Consider the following 6,673-nt stretch of genomic DNA (forward strand, 5'->3'; position numbering starts at 1 on the left):
TCAAAAATGTATTATCTTATAATTTTAGCGAATTATTAAATTAACATCCTATCCCCGAGTCAGGACCGGCAAAAAATATTATTTTAGAGAGTTTATTAAATAATCAAGTATTAATTTATCGAGTTTCTACCGTAACATAAAATTTTACGTAAAATGATGCGTTCATACCACCTTAAATGTACAGATTGTTCAAATATATTAAAAAGTTTTCATATTAGCATTTTACTTTATTTTCAACCCAAGTAAGAAAAAATAAATTATCTCAATCTCAAGAAGACACCCAAACAATCAAATTCACTTGTTGTTTAAAGCAGAAAATGTATACAATAATCTAGCATAATTAAAATCCATTTGATGGTCCATAAAAGAAAAGATTTACACAAAGTCTGCCATCCCAACATTTGTAACTTGTTCCCATTTCATATAACTAGAACTGATAGAGCCTACCTGGTCTACATCCATTTCAAATAGTTATACTGGGTCGGTCATGATAAAAACATATTTTAATTGGAGTCATATTAATCAGTAGTGACTTCATCTTCTTTTAAAGATGCGAGAGAATGCATTGAAAGATTAGTATGGTATTGTTGGACCACCAACACCGAAGCCGATATATTCATCTCGGGCGAGATTAAAAGGTTCCCGACGGGCCCCATCTCGGGGCACTTACTTTTTTTCCTCAATGACGCCACTAGCTCGCCTTCGGGCATCCTCCCGACTAATATCAAGTTGCTTCGGCTATGCTCACGAACCGCCTCAATCGCCTCGGTTGAATTCTTAACCACTCTCTCTACATATTTGTTTGTGCTTCCCTTTAATATTTTTTCCTTAAACTCACCAATGACGTCATCATCCATTGACATGGCTTTGATGTTGTCCTGTCCATCGATATCGACACTAACCGAGTCTGACTGGGTTACATCACGGTCCAGAATGAACCGGACCACGACTAGATTGATCCCCGGATGCTCAGCCATACAGGCCCCATAAGCTAACGCCTCGTGGTCATCATGACCACCAAAGAACAAAACTGTCACGAGTGAGTCAACGTTGCTCGCGGAAACATGTGAACTCCCACCAAACCCGCGGTCCACTAAGATGCTAACCGAACACAGCGCGTGCTCTAAAACCTTTCGGTTAACATGCCTGCAGTTAAAAAAATAATAATAATTTAGCAACACCCTACTTATATAAACTCTTAATATTATTATTTCAGTTTTTTCATATATTTATTTTATCAGTGAAAACTTGTTTAGATAATATATTAGTAATACAATTGCAATACAACTTCTTATATCATTATAATATATTAATATCAATAACATGATATAAGTAGATTAAGTTTTACACCTACTAAATATATTATATTTACCCATTTAATCATTTATACAACAAAAATTGGTTAAATCTATGATATTGAAAACATTGTTATTGTATTAAGTGTTGATGAATGAACTCACTTCGCCTTATAAACGCTATTTTAAATAACGTTTACAGGTCAAACTCTTTTAAACTTAACACCGTTAACATTTTAACATACCTGTATTCAGCTCGGGTCATCTCGAGATGACCATCTAGTCTCAAATGCTTATGAAACGGGAGAATCCCTCTTACTCTCGGCCCCGTTACATATATCTTCATGCATACTAGAAACAGCCGAAATGGCGGTCGTGGGATGGATCGATACTTTGCTCAGCTGCTCAAACGTCTCGAAAGCCACCACGATCTGTTCTGAATCGGTTTGTGTACTTTTCTTCCAAAACGGGGACCCGTTTTTCCTCGCTTTGTGAACCATTAGTATAGCCGAAGAGCGCTCGCTAAGCTCCATAAGGTGCATTGCGTGAACCGTAAGCGTTTCCTTCTTCCCGGTCCCACGCGAGGCTTCAATAAGGTTAATCATTGTTGGTAGGTTTCTTATTCCATGGAAAGTGAAAAACATACTTATTCCATGGAAAGTGAAAAACATACGAAACGGCCCCGTTGCGAACCCCTTTCGGTAAATTGTTCGGTGCTTGTATTCCGACTTTGAGGGCTTTTTCGCGGGCTTGTACACCGCGATCACCGAAGGCGTTGTGATAAATGTCGTTACAAGCGCCATTAAAACCAATATGGCAAAAGTTTGATCATTTAGCACCTGAAAAGTAAAACATCGTATTTTAAAAGTTATAAAAAGATATAACAGTAAGGGGGTGTTTGGCCTAGCTTTTATTTTTAAGCTTAAGCTTATATATAAAATTAGCTTATAGCTTATTTTCTATTATTTGATAAGCTCTTTTTAAGTGTTTGGATTAACTTATATTCTACAAGTTAATTATGTGTCTTAATAAGTTGTTAAATCCAACATTTTTAATTTGTTAGAGTAATAATTACTAATCCACCACCATTTGAGGCCAAATGGGTAATTTACACCCTTAAATAAATAAGCTTCTATCAAATAAGCTTCTTCAAATGAGCTTATATAAGCTAATAAGCATAAGCTTAAAAAGCTAAGCCAAACACCAAGTTAAGCTTATTTTATAAAAAAAAAGCTAAAAAAACTATAAGCTTGGTTAAGAAAGCTAGGCCAAACACCCCCTAAATGACTAAAAACAAAAGGTACATAAACACATATTAAACATGAATGTATACCCCACGGTCTTTCCCGATATTTAGAACAATGAGTTCAACCAATCCTTTAGCGTTCATCAAAAGCCCGAGCGCCACCGCCTCGGTGAACGGTATTTTACACAACATAGAAACCCCGACGGTCCCACCAATCTTCCCAAAACAAGCCGCGCATATGACCAACACAAGTAAGCCCCAAGATTGGGCCCCTTTAATCGACGTCACATCGGTTTTTAACCCGCTTGACACAATGTAAAGCGGTAGAAATAGACCCGAAACAAGATCTTCAACTTTTTCCACTAATGCCCCTGCGAACGCGCCTTCTTTTGGGATAAGCACACCCACCACAAAAGCCCCGAAAAGCGCGTGAATCCCAATAGTATCGGTACAAAAACCCGCTGCTAAAACGACGCCCAAAGTGGCGCAAACGTATAGCTCGTCCACGGGCTCACCTTCGGGGCACCTACAAGCCATCCATTAGAAAATTGGTGGGACGATAAATGAGCATAAAACAATGAAACCCGCGCAACATAAGAAAACCCAAACTGCCACAAGTGGGGACCGCCCAGTGCCCGAGAGGGCGACAGCTAAGGCGAGTAGGATCCAAGCTGCTATGTCATTGACTGCAGCTGCTGACATGGCCATTTTACCAACATCTGTGGTCAAAAGCTTGAGTTCTGCCAAGATACGCGCTAGCATGGGGAACGCGGTGATGGACATTGCGACGCCCATGAACACGATAAACGGGCCTGGGTTGACCCCTTCGGAGACGGTCCCACGAAGGATAAAGGAGACACCGATCCCTAAGACGAACGGAAGGGATATTCCAGCCATGGCTATGCACAAGGCTCTCTTCCCGGTCCGTCTAAGGGACTTTAAGTCAAGCTCGAGTCCAACTAGAAAGAGAAAGAATAGAAGCCCGAGGTTGGCTAATGTGTCCAAAACCGGTAGGCTCCTTTTAGGGAAAACTGCGTGGAGGTAGTTTGTGTTTCGGCATAGAGCAGACGGACCCAGTAAAATTCCACCCTGGAAAAACAAAAGTAACATCATACATTGAGTTACATAAGTTGGACGTAAACAATTATCAGACGTATTGTATGACTTTGTTAATGGTCACATTAGTTATATTTTTATTAGTTATATATACTTATTTAAGCAAAGTAATATAATAAATAATCACTAAGTCAAATCTAATACCTGTGCACAAACTCATTAACATGTTGCTTAAACAAGAAAATATACTATACTAAAGATAATAAAAACTTACAATGATTTCAGCAATGACTCGAGGCTTTCGTAACGGTTTCAAAAGGTACGCAAGAACGCGAGTGAGCACGAGAACCATGCATATTTGTATAATCACAAGTGGAGTGCAAAATCAAGTGGATTGTTGCCTTGGAACACCCCTTCTGATGTAGCCTTCATAGGCGGTTTGCATGTCATGTTGGAGACCATTTTGCCCGTCGATAAACAATAAGTTTTTACGTCACAGCCTGCATTCACATAAATCACAAATCTTTTATTAGTAATTAACTACTATTTCATTCATTAAAGAGTAGTGTTTACATAAATTACAAATACACTTAGCATAAAAATAACATACATATACCAGGTTTTAAGTTTCAGATATTAAACAAACAAAGTAATTAACCATAAGTAGGTAGCTAATTCAATAGAATAACAAGAGAACCAAAGTTGATTCTTGTGGGTGTTGACCCATAATCCAATTTTGGATCTTGCACTAAGATATAACTTGTTACTAAGGCTATGCGTAGTGGAGGGGCTACAAATTGGGGCGTTTTGCGCCGTGTGGCGCCCAATCAGTAAGGGATGGGAATTTGTTTTTAAGGTGTCATGTAGGTGCTAGAAATACTAATATATATATATATATGCATATACAACACACACACCCACACATAGGATTATATATATATATATACACACACCCACACATAGGATTATAATAATAATAAACCCTTTCTCCTTCCGGCGACAAATCCCTCTCGCCCCCCGCCCCATTTCGCTCAAAAATCGCCCGGGGGCGGTGTCCCCCCCCCCCCCCCCCCCCCCAAAATCGCCCCTGTCGCCCTCACAAATCGCCTCATTACACTTAGCCTAATTAGGTAAAATGTAAATTTATACAAAAGACAGAACTTTAGATTCCCATATGATTTATTGAAATTCCATAAATTTTATAATAAATAATAAAATTCTACCTCAATGAACTACACATGTAAATTCTAAAGAACAACAATAAACATATGGGTATGATCCACGTGCAGTCTAAACTCTAAAGTGTGTTCTAAAGATAGTTTTTTGAATACTAAAGAAAATTCAAGAAACCCAAAACTCAATAAATTGTTTAATGTTGATTTAAATTGTTAAATAAAAAAAAACTATTCAAACCCCAAAATAGAATTTTGCAACCAGCAAAACATACAACTCCTGTTTCAAAGCCAATGTTAAATTTGCATGTAACCTATATAGGGTTCCCATTGTAAAACTACCATAATACCCCACCCCCTAATTACCATAATCTTTGCACACGATTGGCATGAAATCAAGAACAGTTACTCTTAATCTTGTTTCAGGGTAATTAACATCATGCAAAAAAGCAGATAGTAATCTTGATATCAAGAACAAAGTCATATGTACACGTACATATATATATAGAGAGAGAGAGAGACCTGAGATTGATGAAATTTGAAGAAAATAATAGCTTGAAGGTGTCTTTATTCCTTAATTATGGTGATTATTATTATTATTTAAACTGTTTTAACACATAAAAAATATGCAAAGGCTGTTCCCTATTTATAGATCCATGTAGAATCTTATTATCTCTACATTAGTTTTTGAAGAGGTAGGTTCCAGCAGAGCCCAGTTGGACCCGCAAGACTCACCTTGAACAGGGACGTCTGCGCGGTTGGACCCGCAAGACTCACCTTAAACAGGACGTATACGCAGTTGGACCCGCAAGACTCACCTCGAAGAGGGACGTCTGCGCAGTTGAACTCGCAAGACTCACCTTAGAGGGACGTCTGCGCAAAGACCAACTGGATCCGCAGGACCAACCATGCTCAGAGACGCGACGTCCTTACGCGCAGTACGCAAGCTGTTCCCGCAGGAAAAGCCTCCCAATGGTGACGTACTCCGCCTGTTCCCGCAGCTATGGATACTAGCCATCAGGGAAGGCTACCCGCACAGCAAGGCTACACGCACAAGGCACTAACTCTCAAATAATTCAGTGTCACCTGAAGAGGGAATGAGCAAGCCGGGAATACTCCCGCCCAAAGCCGGGAATTCTCCCGCCCAAATGAGCCAGTCCGTACGCTACTGGAGGATCTTTTGTACTGTACCTGCCAAGGTATGGACAAAAGATCTGACCAAAGCTGCGACAGCTCACTGACAACAGTACGACGGGCAGTACGCTCTAGTACTTAAAGTCACTATCAGCCGCTGCCTACTCACCAACCCCTGTCGGGGCACGTCCATAGCCTGCAGTTGGTGGAAAAGGAATAGTACACAGCCGGCCTGGTCACTATCAGCCGCTGCCTACCCACCAACCATCAGCATGGCACGTGCATAGCCCACAGTTGGTAGAACAGGAATACTATTCAGCCGGCTGTACCTGCTTGGAAACCTACCTTCGGCTATAAATACTCCAACACCTTGGAACGGTATCATTATCTTATATCTTCATATATTATCTGATATCTTCTCTCTAGCTATTTCTCTTAATATACACTTATATTCAAGAGCAATCTAGTCTGATTCTCACGCCGGAGGGTGGTCAAAAGGAGGTACCCCCCCCCCCCTTCTCAGTGACGAGCTCACGGTGTCTGTTTTGCAGGTCATCAGAAGAATAACCATCTTGCCGGACCTAACCCTCGTGGGAAACATCTATTTAACCCCCAGATTATCCGTAATCTGCCCGGGGTCGATTAGTGTTTCTTCATTGGTGCCATCCGTGCATAAAAGCTAGAACTTATTCTTTTTCAGTTTTTTCAAAACTTCTGGAAAGATGGTTAACGTTACTCCGGTCCCGAGGCCAGCGAGTGACCAAGAAACC

At 40.2% G+C, this 6,673-nt stretch overlaps 1 pseudogene across 1 annotated transcript; it reads right to left on the reverse strand.

Moving 5' to 3' along the window:
* Positions 1-499: 499 nt before the first annotated feature.
* LOC143593474 (cation/H(+) antiporter 18-like) lies at positions 500-4,059 on the reverse strand (annotated as a pseudogene). Its single transcript, XR_013146107.1, has 4 exons — positions 3,872-4,059; positions 2,629-3,630; positions 1,541-2,134; positions 500-1,146 (listed from the first exon to the last, which is right to left on the reverse strand). The product of XR_013146107.1 is annotated as a cation/H(+) antiporter 18-like (transcript).
* Positions 4,060-6,673: the final 2,614 nt, after the last annotated feature.

Source organism: Bidens hawaiensis, unplaced genomic scaffold, assembly GCF_021521415.1.
Source record: "Bidens hawaiensis isolate Kalapana, Puna unplaced genomic scaffold, B.hawaiensis_p1.1 tig00042255_1, whole genome shotgun sequence".
Lineage (NCBI taxonomy): Eukaryota > Viridiplantae > Streptophyta > Magnoliopsida > Asterales > Asteraceae > Bidens > Bidens hawaiensis.